The 24,161-nt window shown below is 33.6% G+C and overlaps 1 long non-coding RNA gene and 1 pseudogene across 1 annotated transcript; both read right to left on the bottom strand.

The window, feature by feature from the left end:
* Positions 1 to 991: 991 nt before the first annotated feature.
* On the bottom strand, positions 992 to 1,889 carry LOC115411663 (uncharacterized). Its single transcript, XR_003934255.1, has 2 exons — positions 1,817 to 1,889; positions 992 to 1,305 (listed from the first exon to the last, which is right to left on the bottom strand). It is a non-coding gene; the product is annotated as an uncharacterized LOC115411663 (long non-coding RNA).
* A 262-nt stretch (positions 1,890 to 2,151) lies between these two features.
* LOC115411662 (crystallin J1B-like) lies at positions 2,152 to 22,823 on the bottom strand (annotated as a pseudogene).
* Between the last annotated feature and the right edge of the window lie 1,338 nt (positions 22,824 to 24,161).

Below are 24,161 nucleotides of genomic sequence, written 5' to 3'. Positions count from 1 at the left end.
TCATTATAAACTATGTGGACAAAAGTATGTGGACAGGTGTTTCTTTTCTAACAGGGGTCTAGGATACAAAACAATTACAACAAATGTCAAAATATAGTTTTATGTTGGGATGAATATAATTTCGTTGGTTTGTTTGGTTTAAATTATCTTTGCTTCTAAAATGCCTCAGAGATGTTTTTTTTTATTTAGTTTCTCTAAATATGATTTGTTTTGTTTTGTTTTGTTTTTTTGTTTTGTTTTTTTTAAATCTATGACTATGGTTTTAAATGTTCTAAGTCTAAATTTCTACAAATATTTTCCATGTTTTGACTGTAAATAATAATTTTCTACCACAACTAACCATCTATCTTCTTCATATTTCACTTATATAAACTATATGGACAAAAGTATTGGGACATATCATGTCTGCAGCTGTAAGATGTCCTGTTCATACTGATTTGAGATAAAAACATCAATATTTCCGTAGAGTTTAATGGTAGATTTTTCTTCCTCAGTGAAATGTGAAGAAAGTAAATGGGTATTTGTGGTAGAAAATTATTATTTACAGTCAGAGTATGAAAAATCTTTGAGGAATTTAGAGGTCGAACATTTAAAATCATAGTCATGGATAAAGAAAAGAAAAAAAAATGTTGAGAGAAAAATTAAGTAAAATCCACTATGACTGTAAATAATATAAAATTGATGGAAATATTGATGTTTTTATCTCAAATCCTCATAAACGGAACATCTTACAGCTGTAGACGATGTGTTTTATTTCCTTAGTGAAATGTGATGAAAGTAGATGGTTAGTTGTGGTAGAAAATTACTATTTATAGTCAGAACATAAAAAATATCTTACAAATTTAAAGGTAGAACATTTGAAATCATAGTCATGGATTAAAAAAAAAAAAAATCAATATTGAGAGAAATTAAGTAAAACCATCTACCTCTAAATTTCTAAAATATTGTTCATACTCTGACTGTAAATAATATAATATTGATGCAAATATTCATTTTTAAAATTTTTGTTTTTACCTCAAATCAACATAAACAGGACTTCTTACAACTGAACACATAATGTGTCCCAATACTTTTGTCCATGTAGTTTATAAATAATATCAATATTTCTTTAAAGTTTAATGGGAGATTTTTCTTCCTTAGTGAAATGTGATGAAAGTAGATGGTTAGTTGTGGTAGAAAATGATTATTTATAGTCAGAACATAAAAAATATCTTACAAATTTAAAGGTAGAACATTTAAAATCATAGTCATTGATAAAAAAAAAAAAAAAATCAATATTGAGAGAAATTAAGTAAAACCATCTACCTCTAAGTTTCTAAAATATTGTTCTTGTGGCGGCGCTTGCAGCAGCGGCTGAAGACCCTAATCTTGAATGGAATTTCGTTTGATGTACTCTGGACTGTCAAATGACAATAAAGGCAACCTTCTAACCTTCCTTCTACCTTCATACTCTGACTGTGAATAATATAATATTGATGCAAATATTATTATTATTATTATTATTATTATTTTTTTTTTTTTTTTAAATCTCAAATCAACATGAACAGGACTTCTTACAACTGAACACATAATGTGTCCCAATACTTTTGTCTATGTAGTTTATAAATAATATCAATATTTCCTTAAAGTTTAATGGGAGATTTTTCTTCCGAAGTGAGATGTGAAGAAAGTAGATGTTTAGTTGTGGTAGAAAATTATTATTTACAGTCAGAACATAAAAATATCTTAGAAATGTAGAGGTAGAATATTTAAAATCATAGTCATGGATAAAAAAAAAAAAAATCAACATTGAGAGAAATTAAGTAAAACCATCTACGTCTACATTTCTAAAATATTGTTCATACTCTGTAAATAATTTAATATTGATGCAAATATTCATTTTGTTTATTTATTTATTTATTTATTTATTTTTAATCTAAAATCAACATGAACAGGACATCTTACTGCTGAAGACATAATGTGTCCCAATACTTTTGTCCATGTAGTTTATAAATAATATCAATATTTCTTTAAAGTTTAATGGGAGATTTTTTTTCCTTAGTGAAATGTGATGAAAGTGGATGGTTAGTTGTGGTAGAAAATGATTATTTATAGTCAGAACATAAAAAATATCTTAAAAATTTAGAGGTAGAACATTTAAAATCATAGTCATGGATAAAAAAAAAAAAAATCAATATTCAGAGAAATTAAGTAAAAACCATGTGTGAGGCATTAATTAATTTAAACCAAAGTAACTAATGCAGTGATATTTATCCCAATATAAAATTATATTATGTCATTTGTGGTTATTGTTTTGGATCCCAGACCCCTGTTAGAAAAGAAACACCTGAATTCAACATGTCCACATACTTTTGTCCATATACTGTAAATCGTTTCACACCAGGCTTGGACAGAGCAGATAGAATCGAGTTCCATTCAGTGCAGAACTTTAGAACGAAACTGTCATAGACGCTCTTGTCCAGGCAGAGAAACAGGATCTACACATACTGGAAACATGCGAAAACAACCACATTAGGAGTGAATTAACGCCTCTTTTGAACCACGTCCTGGACCAGCTCCAACAGCAGAGGGTATCTGAACGTCCTGGACCTCCAGGACTCTGGGATTCCCTGGAGACCCGTCTGAAACACAAGGACATGAGGAAGAGGATGAGGAGGATGAAGAACAGTTCAGGCCTTCAGTCCACTCAGATACTTCTACTCAGGTGTGTAGAACTGTCTGTTTTTCTGCAGACTTAAATGTATTCAGATCATACTTTACTGATCCACTGACGGTGTTTATTATTTATTACATGTTAAAACTGGTTCATGAACTTTTCAGCCTGAGATTCAACAGATAAATGAATAAAAACAAGGAAATAAATGTTGTCGCAACATTGTCTCATTGTGAATTATGTCTTTTATAATATTTACACGTTCATGTTGTTGCATCATTTATATCCTGTTTTATTGTTTGGATCTTTTATGTAATTATTGCATTCTTTATTTTTATAGAAGTTTTAGGGTTTATCTTGTTTTTGTGCTTTTTTTGTTTGTTTTTTAACAATTTTTGGGGTTTTTTTGGTCATTTTTGTGTTGCATATTGTAATATTTTTGGGGATTTTATGTCATTTTATGTTAATTTTTACATGATTATTTTGGGTTGACGTCATTCTTGTGTTTTTTTTTTACCATCTTTTTTTTGTTTTGTTGCTTTTGTGTTGCATTTCTTAACAATTTTTGGGGGGGTTTGTCGTTTCTGTGTTGCATATTGTAAAATTTTTTGGGATTTTAAGTCATTTTGTGTTAATTTTTACATGATTATTTTGGGTTTATGCAATTTTTGTGTTTTTTTTTTTACCATCTTTTTTTGTTTCGTTTGTTGTTTTTGTTTTGCATTTCTTAACCTAATTTTTTTGGGGGGGTTGTCATTTTTGTGTTACATATTGTAACATTTTTGGGGATTTTATGTCATTTTGTGATAATTTTTACATGACTATTTAGGGTTGATGTCATTTTTTTTTTTTTTTTTACCATCTTTTTTTTGTTTTGTTGTTTTTGTGTTGCATTTCTTAACCTAACTTTTGGGGGGTTTGTAGTTTTTGTGTTGCATATTGTAAAATTTTGGGGGATTTTACGTCATTTTGTGTTACTTTTTTATATGATTATTTTGGGTTGATGCCATTTTTGTATTAGGTTTTTGCTATCTCTTTTTTGTTTTGTTGTTTTTGTTTTGCTTTTCTTAACAATTTTTGGGGGATTTTGTCATTTTTGTGTTGCATATTGTAAAATTTTTTGGGATTTCATGTCATTTTGTGTTAATTTTTACATGATTATTTTGGGTTTACGCAATTTTTGTGTTTTTTTTTAACCATCTTTTTTGGTTTTATTTTGTTGTTTTTGTTTTGCATTTCTTAACCTAATTTTTTGGGGGGTTTGTCATTTTTGTGTTGCATATAGTAATATTTTTTGGGATTTTATTTCATTTTGTATTACTTTTTTACATGATTATTTTGGGTTTATGTAATTTTTGTGTTGTTGTTTTTTTTTTTTTTACATCGTTTTTTTGGGTTTGGACATTTTTGTGTTGCTTTTTTCTTACATATTTTTGGGGGATTTCATTTTGATGTTGTGTGTTCTAAGTCATTTTGCTTTTTTTACCCTGTGTTTTTTGAGTTGTTTTTTGTTTAACTTTTTACATTTTTTTTTTTTTTGTTTTACTTTCATGTCATTTTTGTGTTGCATTTTTTAACATAATTTTTTGTTTGGTTTTTATGTCATTTTGTGGTACTTTTTAGATTTTATGTGATTTTTGTATTGCTTTTTTTTTTTTTTTTTTTTTTAAAGCATTTTTGGCGTTATATGTTGTTTCTTGTTGCATCTTTCAAGTAGTTTTATTTATATAAGTGTTTGTGCATGTTTTTCCACCATTTTTTTTGTTTTTTTCTGGGGGGGAGGGGAGTTATTATGTAATTTCTGTGACATAAAAACACAACACACAAATTTTGGGAAAACCCCAAAGACATTAAACATTAAAAACATAACACAAAAATGTAGTAAAACTAAAAAAAAAAATTACATAAAAAGCAACACAGAAATGACACACTAAAAAATTACACAAAGACAAAACTGCTATTCCTTTACATGTCATTTTTGTCTCATCATTTTGGTTTTTTGTCATTTTTCTGTCATCCTTTGCATCATTTTCTTTTTTTTTTGTCTTTTACATCATCTTGTTGCATCTTTTCCATCATTTTTGCCTTGTTGTGTCTTTTTTTTGTGTGTCTTTTGCATTATTTTCATCTAGTTACATCTTTTGTTATTTTACATTTGCAAAGGCCAGTGTGTGTTTGTGTTTCCATCACTCGTGCAGCTCTAACCCTTACTCTTATTCTTATGTATCAGTCCACAGTTCATCATCCAGGTGTGTTTTTGTCTTTACCTGAGCTCCGAAACAGGCTCCGATGAATGAGGATCGGCTGGCGGTGCATCCCCCGCGGCGCATGGTGTCCCGGACGGCGACCTCCATTCCGGTCAGCGTCAGGACAGTGTGAAGCGCTCCCTGGAACGCACCGGGCAAAGCTACACAACAAGCACAACACAGCAGACCGATCAGATTTTGCATTTCACAAATTCATCCCACATGCCAGATTGGACTCTCTGGTGGGTCGGTTTTGGCCCACGGGCCGCATGTTTGACACCCCTGGTTTACCTCATGTGTTGGTGAACATGGCAGGGATGAGCTGCTGGGACGTTTTGCTGAGGTTGTCCTTCACCTGGTGGATTTGAGCTGCAGCAGAAACACAGACAGAGCTTAACCCTTTATAGGACACTCATAGAAACACTCTGAAATTCAACATTTCAGCCTGAGTGTGTTATTGGAGGACATAAGACTTTATTATTTTTGTTAAATTTTTCCAATTTTTTATTGTCATGTAGAAAATCAAGGTCAACGAAGTTACCATACTTAGTGCCTTGCCCATATGTGGCAAAAAAAAAATAAAAAATACAAGAAGTAAATATAAAAACAAATCAAGAAAAACACATGTAAGGTGAAAAGAACATGTATTTTAGAATATTAGAACATCACTTTTGGAACATTACAACAACATAAGTCCAGTTTTTCATACTGTGCGTCTGCAACAGGAATACTCTGCAAAACCATCTAAAACATACCAAACTTTTACCATTAGGACAATTTAAAACCTTAATTGCATTTATTTAACCTCCAGCTGCTCCTGTTTTGAGCTCTATATCTCCAAACATATCATATTTGATACGTGAGTTTTGAGTTTCTTAAGCAATTGCGCTATGAGGCTAGCGATTAGTTTAAGTACTATTATACCTACTGCCACTAATTGACATCATATCTATTGTCTGTGCTACATTCAGATTAACAATCTCAATTTAACCCTATAACGCCAAACGTATCATATTTGACACATGAGTTTTGAAGCCCTCTACATGATCAGTGTATTTTTTTTCCTTGAAAACCTGATGTATACAATTAGATACATGCAATACATAGATAATCCACCAGGGGGAGGAGTTCATTCACCAGAGGTCTTTCCAGTGACACTACAAGATTAAATTAATGAGGAAGGAGGCAGAACTTTGACAATTTTCAAAAGGAATTACCAATTTGTTAGACGTGTTTGTGTTATATTATGCTTTTGTTTGTTCAAAAATAATAATATTTGAGCATTGAGACCCGATGTATCAAATATGATACAAAATTGAAACTCATACATGGAAATTGATATTTGAAAAATATTTTTGGGGGTTGTTCAGAAGGACTAATAAAAGCTCCAGTTTCAGAGAACTGGAATTTTCTGTCAATGATTTAATGGTTCAGGCTTTCCAGGGTTAAGTAGACTTCTCTGTTTTCAATTCATCATTGTCAGTTTTACTTATTGGTATTTCTGATATGTTCCCTGTATGTTTCAAATGTTTTGTTTCGGCTATATTGTAAATGAGGTTGCTTCCTCAATATGGTGGTGGTGTCTCATCCTCTGTTGGTAATATTTTTAATCACTTTGGCTTTAATTCTTGTGATGTTGTTACATATTTTGGTGTGGATTTAGGGTTGTGCATTAGTTTTTTTTTTTTTATTAATCTACTGGTGCTGTATCCTGTCCCATGTTTCAGTATGCCATGTCATAGTACTGCTGTCATGAGGCTACAGTGTTATTTATTATGTGTCTGTACTCAGATGTCTTCTTGTTTGTACTATGTTCTCTGTATGGCGTTGCAGCCCCCGTGCACTTTTACCGACAACGAATTTCCCCCGAGGACAATAAAGTATATCTTATCTTATCTTATCTTATCTTATCTTATCCCTTTCATGCATACGGGTCACTACAGTGGACAGCTATTCTACAGCTGTTCTCTTGTATATTCATGGATTTTGTTGTTTTAGTTCCATATCAGCCATCCTCTGCAATTCAGACCATTACTGTAACTTTACTGTTCATCTGTTCATCATAAACCTGATCTGCAGTAACATGTTTGAGTGTAAATCGATTCCATGCTATTGTTATTAGACTGTAATTAACATTCTTTTTTTAAACTAAAAAGTTTTTTTTTTTTTTTTTTACATATTATCTCCATGAAGTTAGTAATGACTAGTGCTAGTGTATGTTAAAATATGAGAAAACATCAGATTAGCTTTAGCATTAAGAAATGTTTCTATTTCATAGTTTTCACACAGTATATCAGTAAATACGCTTCTTTGCTTCAAAAATTAAATGCATGGTGTCCAGCTGAGTGGATATTTTTGCAACTCCATGAAAAATAGGTTCATTAAAAAAATTTAATCACATTATTTATTCTAATGCTTAGAGGAATAAAAACACAGGAAAAAAATCTTGATTCAGCCTCTCATAATTCATGCATGAAAGGGTTAATATATCTTCGAGTTTAACCCTTTCATGCATAGCGGTCGCTACAGTGGACAGGTATTCTACAGCTGTTCTCTTATATATTCATGGGTTTTGTTTTTTTAATTCCATATCAGCCAACACAGTGGACACTTATGCATCATCCCATAACACTGCAATTCATACCATTACTGTAACTTTGCTGTTCTTGATAAACCTGATCTGCAGTAACATGTTTGAGAGTAAATCAAGTGCTTGTTCTTGTTATTAGACTGTAATTAACTTTTTTTTTTTTTTTCAACAAAATGGTTTCTTTTTTGCATATTATCTCCATGAAGTGAGTAATGACCTGTATTAGTATATGTTAAAATGTGAGAAAACATCAGATTAGCTGCATTAAAAATGTTTTTATTTCATAGTTTTCACGCAGTATATCAGTAAATATGTTTTTTTTTGCTTCAAAAATTAAATGGATGGTGTCCAGCTGAATGGATATTTTTGCAACTCCATGAAAAATAGGTTAATAAAAAATGTCAATTGCATTTTTTTTAATGCCTAGAGGAATAAAAACACTCAGAAAAAAAAAAAAAAATCTTAATTAAGGCTCTCATAAATCATGCATGAAAGGGTTAAATTAAGGTTATAATTATAATAATAATAATAATAATAATAATAAGTGCTGATCCACATGACCCCTTTGAACATCATTCCTTACATTAGTACCATTACTTCATGGTACTGAACAAAGCAGGTACACTCACTGTTCATGCAGAGGTGGACCTTCCAGACCCTGGAGACCACATTGGACCTGAGATCGTTGCCTCACTGTAACTGTCTTGTAATGTGTGCGGAAATGACTAAAAATAGTCACTTGCTCAATAAATGGTTAAAACAGCTCGACCACATCCATCTTTTACCTCTGACTGACTCATCAGAGAATCATCCAGTTTTAACATTTCCCGTTCGCTCTGCACTCCGATCCGTCCCGTTTGTTTTAGAGCGCAGAATAAAGAGCATAATAAAAGAGTCACTGCATTATTCAAGCCATGCAGCTAATTTCACACCAAATCCGTCCTTAAGGGCCACATTGTAAAGTGCAGGAAGCAGGCAGTGCTTTCAGGGTTTCTCAGAAGATGCTGTTGGCTTCAGGAATTACCCATAAGTTGGTCTGACACTTTAGGATTTGAGTTTCAGAGTTAGATAAGAGGGTTGAAAAGCCTGGAGAGTGAAGTGAATTAATACTGTGTAGGCTCAGAAAATCCACTAAGGTCATTACACAGATCTATTATACAGCCCTGGAAAAAAAAAAAAAAAAGAGAGACCACTGCAAAATGTTCACTTGCTCTGATTTGACCATTTATAGCTACACTGTAAAAAATCTAAATCTTACCAAGTGTACTTTTTTCATTTCTAGTCAAAATATCTCATCACACTTAAAACAAGTATTCAGAGAACGCAAACCTCCACCATGTACCAAGAACAGTGTGCATGTGTGGATCGACTATTTCTTTTTAAATTCAACAGTTTCCAGGTTGTTCCATACAGCAGACAAAGTTGAAGCTTGGTACCAGTCATGTGTATGTCAAATTAGATTAAATTCCAAACAATATTTGTTGAGTTCTAATGAAATATGTGTGGTAAATGGGATTTTCAATGTTAAATGTAAATGTCCACAGAGTCCACATTCCACAGTGGATGTGGACAATTTAGTTCCAGATACAACATATTGTTCTAAGCCACAGGTGGATCAAATTGGAGGCTAATTGGAATTGTTTTTAATTTTTCATGAATTTTTTTAAAATTGCTCAATGATGAGAGATAGGAAAATTGTAGATTTTGTGACCTTGCTGTGACCTTGAACTTTGGCCTACTTGGCCCAAAATTGAATGGGTTGGTCCCAGGACCTAGGCCTATCTGTGGGGAAGATTTAGTAAAGATGGTTGGAATAGTTTTCCTGTAAAGTTGTGAACAAATAAACAAACACACAAAGCAAAGTGATCACAATGCCTCCTGGCAAAGGTAATAAGACATAATCACCTAAAGAGTAACTTTTCAGTAGATATAAGAACTGATTTTTAGACAACAGATCTGGAAAATCTTATTTCAAGAAATCTTACCAAGATAATTTTCACTTGTTCCATTGGCAGATTTTTTTTGTTTTAATTAAGCAAAAAAAAAAAAAAAAAAATCTTCAATTAAGCAAAAAAAAAAAAAAAAAAAAAAATCTGCCATTGGAAGAAGTGAAACTTTGTAATGTGCAATTACCTTTTTCACTATTTCTTTATGGATGTTATTATTACTATTTTCTTTCCTTTTTCTCTTGTAATATTTCTTATATGTGTACATTTGGTGTTGTGTTGCTAAAAGAATCTTAATTTCTTGAGGGCTCTGCTGAAGGGATCAGTAAAGTTCTATGTAATGTAATGTAATGTAATCTAATCTATTCTAAATTGGTTTGGACTTAGTAATTGTGAGCTAATGCTAATCGTTAGCTTACCAACTCCATAAAATGGTCTATCATCCATCAAAATTCCAATCATTTATAGTGGTCATTCTTAGTGGTACCAACCCTAAACATGTGGTCTTACCAATGACAGGTGATGATCCTGAATCACATTCAGCACATTTGATTCTGGACCATTTAAGATGAAATGGTCCAAAAACCACAAAAACTCATAATGATAATGTAACTCTGATATCCAGACTATTTGGTGCAAAGTTGTTTGTTTATTCCAGTGTGCAACGTTTGCTTGTTGTAGTTAATTTAGTTTTCTTCCCACTGATTATTATTATTATTATTATTATTATTATTATTATTATTATTATTATTGGTAGTAGTAGTAGTAGTAGTAGTAGTACGTTATTATTTATTTTCTAGTTGCTCTTTCTAATTTTTATAGATATAGTTTTCTAGATTTTAAAAATATCATTGTTATTATTATTATTTTCTTTCCTTTATAAATGTACATTTGGTATTGTATTGCTACAGAAACCTTAATTTCTGGAGGGTTCTGCTGAAGGGGTCAAAAAAAGTTCTAATCTAATCTAATCTAATCTAAATTGGTTAGAATTTAGTAAAAGTGAGCTACTGCTAATTGTTAGTTTACCAACTCCATTAAATGTTGTATTATCCATCAGAAATCCAATCATTTCTAGTGGAACCAACCATAAACATGTGGTCTTACCAATGACGGCGTTGTCCAAGTCTTGAGGGTTTTGTCTTTTCGGGTCTTTAAGCTGATCCAGAACCACATTCAGCACATTTGGATCTGGACCATTTAAGATGAAATGCTCCAAAAACCTGACGTTGCATTAACAAAACCAGACAAAGATTAGGTTCTATTTTTTGTTATTATTTTTTTTTTTATCTCTTATTGGACTAAAATCCTGATGTGACTTATTGGACGTGTTGTCACCTCGCTGCAGCCAGAGTCACAGCCACACACATGTCATCGTTCTGGGTCACCCTTACGGCTTTCTCCACCTTCTCCAGCATTTCGGGTCGACCGGCGAACATGCCCACGACCGGAGCTAGTTTAGTCACACCGTCCATCATACAGTCCGCATCCGAACCTCAAAGAACACACAAACGAATACATCCACATCACAGGGTAACCAGGTCTTACATCAGGACATCAAGCTCACTTTAGTTCAGGTTCCACATTCAGTCCAATAGGATTTCAACTGGGTCAGAACATAAAATAAGAACAAAATAACCTATAAATAATATCAACTACAAACTTTTGTCTATGTTTTAGAGTGAAAAAAGTCAAATTACATTATGGAAATGTTTACATCTACAAACTATCCTAAAAAAAAATTAAATAACATGAACAACCTGAAATTTTTAAAGAAAAATAAGTGTAATTTTAATAATATTCTGCCTTGGTTTATCATTTACACATGTACATTACAACTTACAGATCACAGTGCATCTACAAATACACAAAACATTTAGTAAAAGGCAGAATATTGGTAAAATTGTACTTTTTTCTTTTTTCAGGTTGCAAGACATTTCAGGTTATTCACATTTTTTGAAACGTATAAAAATTTGAGAAACATGAACAAAATGAACAGAAAATAGCCAACCCCCCCCCCCCCAAAAAAAATCAACAAATATGAACAAATTAAACAATAACAAGAATGCAACATCTACAAAAATTTGAGAAATGTACAAAAAAAAATCTCATATCTGCAAATTAAACAGTAAGAGGAACAAAACCTGCACAAAAATGAAAAAAATAAAAATAAAAAATAAGAGAACAAGTGGTGCCAGGCACAACAAACCCCACCCCTCGCACATATTTTGCCCATTATAAGTAAATGGGAAGGTTTAAAAAAATTCATAAAAAATTTTAACTACTTTTCCCAAAATGTAATCACATCTATTCTGGGTCACTGGTAATCTATAAACCCAATCTGGTATAAATTCAACTAATATTTTTTTCTGCTAGAGTGTTAACAAACAAACAAACAAACAAACAAACAAACAAACTGAACCAAAAACAATACTCCTTGCCTCCCCTTCGGAGGGAAGGGTAATAAAAAATAAAAAAAAATTTAAAAAAAAGTGGAAAATAAACCATACTGATGTTGCTAAAAAAATTACTTTTACTTCTTAAAACACTTCATGGTATTCACATTTTTCATGAAAGCTAGTTTATTTACCTATTAATTTTACTGTTTTGGATTAAAATAAAGAGAAAAAAAAGTGTTCAGAGAACGCAAACCTCCGCCAAGCACCCCGAACGGTGTGCATGTGTGGATCGACTATTTCTTTTTAAATTCAACAGTTTCCAGGTTGTTCCATACAGCAGAAAAAGTTGAAGCTTGGTACCAGTCATGTGTATGTCAAATTAGATTAAATTCCAATCAATATTTGTTGAGTTATAATGAAAATGTGGTAAATGGGATTTTCAGTGTTAAATATAAATGTCCACAGAGTCCACATTCCACAGTGGATGTGGACAATTTTGTGCCAGATACAAGATATTGTTCTAAGCTACAGGTGGATCAAATTGGAGGCTAATCGGAGTTGTTTTGATTTTTTTTTATGAATTTTCAAAAATTGCTCAATGATGAGAGATAGGAAAATGTGAGATGTTGTGACCTTGCTGTGACCTTGAACTTTGGCCTACTTGGCCCAAAATTGAATGGGTTGGTCCCAGGGCCTAGGCCTATCTGTGGGAAGATTTAGTAAAGATGGTTGGAATAGTTTTCCTGTAAAGTTGCTAACAAACAAACCAACCAACCAACAAACAAACAAACAAAGCAAAGTGATCAGGCAGAGGTTATAACCCTTGCCTCTCCTTCGGGGGGTAGGTAATAAAAAAAAAATTAAAAACTGTGAAAAATCAACATAATGATGTTGCTAAAAAATGACATTTACTTCTTAAAACATTTCATGTTATTCACATTTTTGTGAAAGACTAGTTTATTATCTTGTTAGTTTTACTGTTTTGCATTAAAACAAAGAGAAAAGTTAGGAGTTGTCATTATTTATAGGTTATTATGATAGTATTGTACTGGTTTGACCCACTGGTAATTGAGTTGTTCTGCATGTGGAACCTGAACTGAAATGATTTAAATATCCTGGATTTTTAATATATTTAGTGTCATTTTTCCATTTCACATATTCAACCCACGGGCTGGACTGGACCCTCTGGTGGGCCGGTTTTGGCCCACGGGTCGTACGTTTGACACCTCCCTCTGATCTTTACCTGTTTCCTCTTTTCCCGCGTCCACATTTCTGAAGAACGCCTTCAGACTTCCGTTCCTCCACGGGCCGTCGATGGGGAGGACGACTTTGGGACCTTCTGGATATAAAATATATGACCACTGGATTTAAAGCCAAGATGATGACACAGCTGCTTTTATATCAGACCTGAACATGACATAAAGTTGTACTGAACTGCAGTTATTGTCCACAGGGGGGCATGTGTTGTTAAAGTGATCTACACTACATAGACAAAAGTATTGGGACAGGATAAATTCAGGTGTTTCTTTTCTAACAGGGGTCTGGGATACAAAACAATAATGACAAATACCATAATATAGTTTTATATTGGGATAAATATCATTACATTGGTTTGCTTGGTTTAAATTGTTATCTTTGCTTCCAAAAGGCCTCAGAGATGGTTTTGACTTAATTTTTCTCAACATTGATTTAGTTTTTTTTTTTTTTTCTTTTTTAATCTATGAGTATGATTTTTAATGTTCTACCTCTAAATTCCCATAACTAACCATCTACTTTCTTCACATCACAAAGGAAGAAAAATCTCCCATTAAACTATAAGGAAATATTGATATTATTTATAAACTATATGGACAAAAATATTGGGACACATCATGTCTACAGCTGTAAGATGTCCTGTTCGTGATGATTTGAGATAAAAACATCAATATTTCCTTAAAGTTTAATGGGAGATTTTTCTTTATAAGTGAGATGTGTAGAAAGTATATGGTTAGTTATGGAACTTTAGAGGTAGAACATTTAAAATCATAGTCATGGATAATAAAAAAAAAAAAAAAAAAAAAGCAAAATCAGTGTTGAGACAAATTAAGTAAAACCCAACTCTGAGGCTTTTTGGAAACAAAGTTAATTTAAACCAAACTATGTATCTCAATATAAAACTATATTATAACATTTGTCATTATTGTTTTGTATCCCAGACCCCTGTTAGAAAAGAAACACCTGAATTCAACATGTCCCAATACTTTTGTCCATGAAGTTTATAAATAATATCAATACTTCCTTAAAGTTTAATCAGAGATATTTCTTCTTAGGTGAGATGTGAAGAAATTAGATGGCTAGTTATGGACATTTAGAGGTAGAACTTTTAAAATCATAGTCATGGATAAAAAAAAAAAAAAAAAAAAAAAAAAAAGAAAAATCAATGTTGAGACAAATTAAGTAAAACCCATCCCTGAGGCATTTTGTAAACAAAGATAATTTAAACCAAACTATTTATCCTCATATAAAACTATATTATGGTATTAGTCATCATTGTTTTGTATCCTAGACCTCTGTTAGAAAAGAAACATCTGAATTCAACATGTCCACATACTTTTTTCCACATATTTTATAATAATAACATCAGTGTCATATTCGTACATGTCACTGCGACTCTGTAAAAGAAGAGGGAAGTCAGGCTGTGGAATAATTGAACACAGAGGGAATTCCCCGGTCAGTAGGTAGGAAGAACATGCTCAGACGCAGACAGAAGCGCTCACATCCTTTCAGCTGCTGAGTTCATGATTAGTGCGGTTATTGCAGTACCTCCTTTTTTCCTGTAGGGGTCATTGAGGGGCAGGTCGTACACCGTCCCCGGGCCAAAGAACTTGTAGAAACGTTTGGTGAGGTCGCCCACGTCCACATCTGTTCACACATAACACTCATGTTTATATTCTGTGGCCTGTTTACATCAGGACGTGGACTCTAAATCTGTTCGGTAAAAACTCCACCTCCACACCGGCTCAGCGACTCCAGCAGGACGTACGCCTGGTCGCCATAGCAGGTCTGCTCGCCCGTCGTCCGCCTGTAGAACGGGTTCGCCGACTCGGGACGAAACTCCGGACACGGTTCGAGGTCGGAGAGGACTTCTTTGAGCTTGTCTGGGTTGTAGATCCAATGCATGGGCTGGGCTGTACATGTGGAGACCAAACCCAGAGACAAGAGAGGACAAGGATCGTTAAATCAACAGAAACTGAATATTTTTTTTTTTTTTGGATCAATGTATTTTTATTCATTTTCAGTTTTTTAAACATACAAAAAGTAAGACTAACACTGAGACATGTAACAGAGGAATAAGACGCCACAAAATAAATAAATAAATAAATAAATAAAATTAAATTAACCCTTTCATGCATAGTGGTCATTCCAGTGGACAGCTATTCTACTGCTCTTCTCTTGTATATTCATGGGTTTTGCTGTTTTAGTTCCATATCAGCCAACACAGTGGACACTTATGCGTCATGTAACTTTGCTGTTCTTGATAAACCTGATCTGCAGTAACACGTTTGAGTGTAAATCAATTGTTATTAGACTGTAATTATCATTCTTTCTTTAACAAAATGGGTATTTTTGCATATTATCCCCATGAAGTGAGTAATAACTAGTATTAGTGTATGTTTAAATATGAGAAAACATCAGATTAGCAGCATTAAATGTGTTTTTATTTCATAGTTTTCACAGTATACCAGTAAATACACATTTCTTGGCTTTAAAAATTTAACGCATCATATCCATTTGAGTGGACATTTTTGCAACTCCGTGAAAAATAGGGTCATAAAAAGCTGTCAATCGCATTGTTTTTTTGTTTTGTTTGTTTTTTTTCATGCCTAAAGAGGAACTAAAACGCGGGGAAAATCATGATTAAGGTTCTCATAATTCATGCATGAAAGGATTAAAAATAAATAAATAAATAAATGGTTCCACTATGTAATTACCCAGTCACTTTGTACACAGAACACATTAACCTTCCGGTATCCTGGTGTGCCTTTTAGGCACACTTTGCACTTCGTGTTAAAAAAAGGTCAAGGTCAGGGTTACTTTATTTATACCCGTAGGTAGATTTGTTTTGCAGTCTAGGTGATTGCCTAAAAACTTCATATTATTTTTCACAATTTAAATAAGGTTAGAATTCAAAAGTTGTTCATTTGTGCATGATCTTTAAAATTCTGGCCACCAGCTAAAATGTGCACATTGTAAACAAAAGAAAATTACAAGACCAGCATCTGTCTCCCAAGTGTGCCTAAAACGCACTATTTCTTCCATTTGACATGTATGATTAGGGCTGACCTGGATTTACAAAAATAAAATCAAATTAGAGCAGAAAAATAAATCAATATATAATATTTAATAGTTTGATTTATAGGTGTGCATTTTACGCACACTTGGTGACAGATGCTAGTGTTTTTGAACATTTGACCTAGTGCCAAAAATAATAATGCAAATTAACCAATGTTGCTGTTAATCGTTGACATATGCCAGGCTGCAAAAATCAAATAATATGTGATCCACTTTTTATGTAGTATATTGAAAAAAAATAATTTTTTGTGTTTTTTGCATCCAAAAAATGGTTTGTTTACGTTACAAACACGGCATTTAAAGGGTTAAAAAATGTGACAATTATTGAGTATTTGGTATTTTTATTTATGGCTCAAGTTGATGAAATAGAAAAAGTGAATTAAAAACAAACTGTATGAACATTTTTTTGACATTATTCCACAAGTGTGCCAAAAAGGCACACTTGGTGCTTAGTAAGGGCCTTACTGGATGTTATACTGGAAGGTTAACTGGAGTCGAGGTGCATTGTCAGCTGTTCTACATAAGAAATAAAAGGATGCCATACCACATTAAACTTCCCCGTTGATCCCTTCAGTGTGTATCTAATCTTTTCTATTTTAAGGAAAAACATGACATCACACATCCATCCGCCAAAGGAGGAGGGGTTTATCATTCTTCCAATTTAAAAGAATGGGTCTCCGTGCTAAAAGGTAGGAGTAGGCTATATTATTTAATTGTGGCCTTTGTAGAGGGAGATCTTCTAATGCACAGGTGTCAAACATGCGGCCCGGGGGCCAAATTCGGCCCACCAAAAGGTCCAGTCCGGCCCTTGGGATGAATTTGAGGAATGCAAAAATGACACTAAAATATTAACAATCCTTTTAGTTCAGGTTCAACATCAGAACAATTCAATCTCCAGTGGGCAGGACCAGTGAAATACTATCATAAGAACATATAAATAATGACAACTCCAAATGTTTCTCTTTGTAAATGTAAATATTTTCATGTATTTACACTAATTGTGCAAATAATGTGAATAACCTGAAATATCTTAAGAGAAGTGAGTACAATTTAAACAAAATTCTGCCTGTTATTAAATGTTTTGTGTATTTGTAGACCCACTGTTTATCTCTAAGTTATGATGAACATGTGGAAATGATAAACTGAGGCAGAATATTGTTAAAATTACACTTATGTTTTTCAGTTTGTTCATGTTATTCACATCTTTTGAAAGGGTAGTTTGTAGATGTAAACCTTTTCATAATGTAAATTTACTTTTTTCACTCTAAAACAGAGTGAAAAGTTTGGAGTTGAAATTATTTATATATAATTACCTCTGCCAAGGTGGTTATGTTTTTGCCAGGGTTTGTTTGTCTGTTTGTTTGTTTGTCTGTCCGTTAGTGTGCAACATAACTCAAAAAGTTATGGACAGATTTGGATGAAATTTTCAGGGTTTGTTGGAAATGGGATAAGGAAGAAATGATTAAATTTTGGTGGTGATCGGGGGTGGGGGGGCCCACGGGGGGGGCCACTGATCAGCCTTGGCGGAGGTCTGTGCTCTCCGTGTGCTTCTAGTTATGTTATTATTTTACTGGTTCGGCCCACTGCAGATCAAATTTGGCTGAATCTGGCCTGTGAACTAAAATGAGTTTGACAGCCCTGTTCCAACGGTACGCCAAAAAGTCCAATAAAAGGGCAGGGGTCAATGGTCAGACCTGAAATTTTTGAATATGCTTCAAATATTGAAGACCAGAATGCAGCTAAGACTTGAACATGACCAGAATGGATGTGTTTAGTTGGTTTGTCTGACTTTATACGGTATGATTTTAGAGCTAGTTGTGTATGGCTAACCATTAAGGTTGTTATTATTTAGAAGGGGGCAGGAAATATAAGATTTTCTTCATCTTGCTCCTTTTCGAGCATGGGCGTGTACATGTTTGTTTACTTGATGATTACACTGGGTTACAAAAAAATGTTTTTTGCAAGTTGTCTAGGTTTTTTCAACTGAATCAGGACCATTTTGCACCGCTAAATCCAAAAATGACACCTGTTTTTCTCAATCAGGTCAGGGTTTTTTTGCTAATTTGATTTTGAAAAATTTGATCTTCTCACAAAATTGATTACATTTTTGTGACTTTATCAGTTGATTTTTTATATAGTTCTCACCCAAAATAGGTTTTGAGAGAGAAAAAATAATTTTCTAACAGGATGTATTTATTAAGTGTTACAAACTTTAATTCCTGTAAATTGGCTTATTTTTGCAAGATCTTCTAGTCAAACCATTTCATTCACCTGTAATATTAAAAAATCCATTAATCATAAATTGGCAAAAGTAAAATCTTCAGAACTCGTTTATTGCAAGAAATATGAAAGAATTTTGTATTATATGATGTGAAAATGCCCATAAATGTAAGCAAAAATGTTAAAAAGCCAATATGTAGCATAGTTCAGAAAGTTGACCTGATTGAGCAAAATTAATGTGATTTTTGGATTCAGCACACCAAAATGATCCTAAATCAGCTCAAAAAACTTAAACAAATTTGTTGTTGACCAGTGTTATTGAATGTTTACTGATGAAATGCACGACCATGAACGAAATTTAAAAAAAAAAAAAAAAAAAAAAATGTGTGAAAGAGAGTAGCAGGTGCTTGTCTACATTTATCACAAATAGGATAAACTCCTGGGTAAATTTTGAATGATTTAACTTTAGACATGTGAAGTCGGTGTATTTAATTTTATTCTTACTAGTTTATCTTTGTGCAGCACTTTGGGCAGATTATTTTGTTTTAAATTAGTGATATTTTGCTTTTTTAAATGGAATTCTGCATTTTCAAACCTTTCCCTGTGGTCTACATAAACTGTAAATGCTATACTTGGGTCTGAATTCTTCATTAATTCAACTCCACAGGTTCACCTTCAGCCCTATTTCTGAGTAACGACACCAGAAAGGTGGTTTTGAAAAGGGGGGGAAGTAGTTTTTAACTTTATCTTCATTAAACTTTGGTTTTGTTCTTCTGTTGCGACACCCTCTGAGTTTCCTGTTTGAGTTTCATCTGTCGACACATTTCATAAACCACCACCGTGTGTAAATACAGGCATCGTTGCACAAAAGGCTCCGACAACAGACACTGAGCTTTCATAACCTCGAGGTCAGCAGAACGTATTCGACTGAAGGAACCGCCCCTGTGTTTTATCTGCATGTACAGATGTTGTTCATGGACAGTGCAGATAAAGCCGCACTGAAGAAAACAATCGATTTTACATCATGTTACAACACCACGGAAGGACCTTTACAGACAAGCACCGAAAACCATCAAACAAACTGAATGAATTAAAGCAAGGGAGTCAAAGTCATTTTAGTTCCGTTCCATATTCAGTCCAATATGATCTAATATTTCATTTTCATTTTCATTTTATTTATTTATTTAGACATGGACAATACACAATATACATTAACCTTAAAAAGGACAGATGTAGTGTACCAGGTTCTAGCACTAGTGCTAATTTCCACCTGTAGTCCCTGGATAGGCTGATGTTATCATTAAAAAAAAACGCGGGTTTGCGCATCTGCCTGGTGTTGGTAGCTGCTACAGACAAGACGCGGAAACGGCAGGAGCTCCTTTCCCTCTATGCATATTCCTCCAGCCGTTTCCGCATTTCAGCCGTTTCTGTGTCGTGTTTGTTTCATCCATTTAATATCATATGTGAGCCTTCGCTTCCCACAATGCTCGTCGTGACAAAATTCCGAAGATGCCCGAGTGACCTCCCAGCTCTGTTTGTAAACACATGGTTTGTTTATAGTGGATGGCACTAAGAAACTGTTCACCGTAATGCAAGAGATTCAGGTGAGTAATGACAGACAGACTTACAGATTCATGATACTGAGGATATGACTGAGGTTTGACAGATTTGATGAACAATTGATCATGAAAGTCTCCCGCACCTTTAAGTGAACTGGCTAGTTCAAACTTTGTATGAGGTGCTTGGGATGTGCTGAAACACATTTCCGTGTCATTTGGTCTGTGTAGGGGCATGCTTTGTAGGGTTCGCTGACCGGAGGTTTTTGTATTTGTGCTAGTTTTGTCAGGAGCCGAAAAGAAAAAACAGAGACTGCCTCCAAAATTTTTTGTGCCACCCCCTCAGGTCCGGCATCGAAATGCGGTTCAACAAAACTCATAATAAATACAGTAGAATATCAAAGGGCGCTTCATATACTTTACAAAGTTACCCTCGGCAAAGCAAATTTGTTCAGCACACGGAGGAACCAGACTACCATTCTGCTGTTAGGACGCTGGACAAGACAAGTAGAAAAAGAAAAAAAAAGTAGTGTGAGATACTCCCTGGTAAAACGTCCAAATAAAAGAGGATACACAAGCAAAGGTGTAAGAAAAACGGACAATGATGACTGGGAGTACAGCTGGTGTCGGCTGCTGCCTTATCGGTACAGACAGCTGCCTGTCAGCCAGCTGAGCCCAGAAAAACAAAACAAAAAACAAACAAAACTGTACGTGTAGGTCTCGTCCTTAACCACAATGCAGAGTCTGACACCACTGGTTACTCAAGTACTGACAAAAAAATTGTTTGGTAAGTCATTCTTTAAAATGTGAATAACATTTAATAATAGATTTATACGCAGGCACGCCTACAGAATGAAATAGTGAGCCACGGAGCGCATGAACGGGGGGGGGGTGGATTAATAAACACCAGTGCCGTGCGTACCTCACAATGAGTACATGCAGATCACATGACTGTACGTCTCCTCTTTCCTTCTGCAAAGTGAAAGCGAAACTTAACAGGCATGACTAATTCCTCTACATGTTTTTTTTTTTTTTTTTTGGGGGGGGTTATTTTGTATTAGTTTTACTTCTGTTTTGCTATCGCATTGGTGTTACATCGATGCACCCTGTACTGTATTGGCTGTTGATTTGTGACCAAAAATAAACAAACAAACAAACAAACAAACATCTCCTGCTGTTGTGAAGCTCATTTACCTTCTCCCTACCTCCTGAAACTTCACAAACTTTCATATGAGGGGGCAGGATGTTTGTTTAAGGGGGCATTGCTCCCTCTTACCCCCCCAGAACCAGCCTGACACTGAAATGTCAGGACTGGGGGAGTAAATGCAACGTTCCTGCTTTTAACTTCATTTCCCATCATGCAGCGTTCTACTGTTCTTCCGTGATTGGAAGGCTATTGTATTCCAAAATGAATTATATCTCCCAAAATATTGGTCGTATCAACTTACCGAGAAATTAGTGTAGAGGTGGAACTATTCCTCAACTTTAGGTATCAAACTGGCCAGGTAAAAACATCTGAATATGTTAGAATTGTTCCGATAAACACACACACACACGCACACGCACACACACACACACCTACCAGTATTATAATATAGATTATGATATAGATTGTATTTATTTTCCTGTTGTTCAGGATGTTTACATTTTTTAAAATCATCATTTTCAGTTTCATTTTTTTCAATCATTCAACAAATATGAACACATTAAACAGTAACAGGAACAAAACCTGCACAAAAATTAACAAACATTCACAGGACATCACCATAATGATATTGTTAAAATTACATTTTTTCCCCCCTTTAAAACATTTCTAATTGTTCATGTTGTTCACATTTCTAGTAAAGGACAGTTGGTAAAAGTAAATATTTTCATTTAATTTTACTTCTTTACACTAAAATTTTAGACAAACATTTGTAGTTGTCATTATTTCTGGGTTATTATGATAATATTTTACTTTAGATCATATTAATCTGTTTGTGGGACCTGAACTAAAATGACTTTAACATCCTTGATTGTTTATATGTTCAGAGCAGTTGTTGCATTCCACACATTCATCCCACGGGCTGGATTGGACCCTTTGGTGGGCCGGATTAAGCCCACGGGCTGCATGTTGGACACCCCCTGCACTGACCAGTTGAAGACCTGGTCCTGTTGACTGTATTTGCAGGAAACACATGTACAGTTTCTGCTGTTGTAATTAACTCTGCGTCAGCCACAGTTTATCTCACCTGCTGCATCTGCCACCGCCGCCCCGATAACGGCGCCGATGGCCCGGTCCGCCACGCTCAGCGCCATCTGTGTCCAACTCCAAAACACACTGGAAACAACAACAGAGTTATTGTAAAGGTTTCATCCTGAACTGAAACTAACGCTAAAAAAATAAATAATCATACCACTGCTCTGTGTTAATGGAATGTTCATTTATGGAATAGAAATCCCATGGGTTCTCCTGCAGGAAACGGAACCAGTGGATGAAATTCCAGGATTTTAACCAATAAAGACACAGTGAATGCTGAATGAATTTTTATCTATATATAACCTTTCTTAAGTGATTTATTACCATTTATTATAATATTATTCTGTGTATTTTGCATTTTTCAGTGAAAATAATGTATTTTCCTATATTTATGTATGTATCATGTAACTAAAAAAACTTGTTTTCTATATGTTGGTACCAATGTTACATAATAAAAATACACTTATTCAGTAGGATTTATTCTAAACTGACCATATTTTCTATTATTTTACATTGCTTCATAAGTTGTTAAAACACTATTTAACAGTAAATATAAGATGTTGTTGTTTCTACTCACCTCCTCTTCTTTTCTTCCACTCAGTGTGTTGTAAGATGTCGTCTTGGTGTTGGCTTTTATCCAGAGGAGGCGGCGCTGATAAGAATATGCAAATGTGGAGCCAAGGAAAACCTCCCGCTGTTGTAACTGATCCTGACTTATCAAGATACTGCGACATGTTTTAGCCAGTAACAGTTGTAAGATTTACAATAGTGGCCAAAATAATAAGAACACCTAATAGATCTGAAAATATTGACTTTTTTTTTTTTTTTTTTTTTTACAATAGTGGCCAAAATAATAAGAACACCCGAGAGATCTGAAACTATTGACTTCTGTACTGTAGTGGCCAAAATAATAAGAACACCTAATAGATCTGAAAATATTGACTTTTTTACAATAGTGGCCAAAATAATAAGAACACCTAATAGATCTGAAATTATTAACTTGTTTACAATACTGGCCAAAATAATAATAACACCTGATAGATCTAAAAATATTGACTTTTTTTTACTATAGTGGCCAAAATAGTAAGAACACGTGATACATCTAAAAATATTGATTTTTTTTTTTACTATAGCGGTCAAAATAGTAAGAACACCGAATAGATCTGAAAATATTGACTTTTTTACTATAGTGGCCAAAATAATAAGAACAACTGATGGATCTGAAATTATTGACTTGTTTACGATAGTGGCCAAAATAATAAGAACACCTAATAGATCTGAAAATACTGACTTTTTTTTTTTTTTATTTACAATAGTGGCCAAAATAATAAGAACACGTGATACATCTAAAAATATTGATTTTTTTTTTTACTATAGCGGTCAAAATAGTAAGAACACCGAATAGATCTGAAAATATTGACTTTTTTACTATAGTGGCCAAAATAATAAGAACAACTGATAGATCTGAAATTATTGACTTGTTTACGATAGTGGCCAAAATAATAAGAACACCTAATAGATCTGAAAATACTGACTTTTTTTTTTTTTTTTTATTTACAATAGTGGCCAAAATAATAAGAACACCTAATAGATCTGGAAAAAATTGACTTTTTTTTTTTTTTTGGCAATAGTGGCCAAAATAATAACATCTGATAGATCTGAAAATATTGACTTTTTTTTTTTGCCTCTAAGAACATGATTTAATTTCATAAAACTGCAAAAAGTAATAACTCTGGTGTTTTACTCCTGTACAATCATTTCCCTCAATAACATTGTCATGCAGTCACTCATCTTATCTTATTAGGTGTTATAATATCACTGATGTATAATTTTTGTTTTGTTTTGTTTTGTTTTAAAGCTGGACACAACACCTTCACAATGAGCTAAAAATAAGTAATCCATTTTTTAAATTTAGTATATTGACCAAAAAAAAAAAAAAAAAAAAAAAAGCAACATATTTTGCGCTTTTTGCTTCAAAAA

This window comes from Sphaeramia orbicularis, chromosome 20 (genome assembly GCF_902148855.1).
Source record: "Sphaeramia orbicularis chromosome 20, fSphaOr1.1, whole genome shotgun sequence".
NCBI classification, from domain to species: Eukaryota; Metazoa; Chordata; class Actinopteri; order Kurtiformes; family Apogonidae; genus Sphaeramia; species Sphaeramia orbicularis.
Note: the sequence above shows the minus strand (reverse complement) of the source record. Positions and strands in the feature narration are given on the sequence as shown.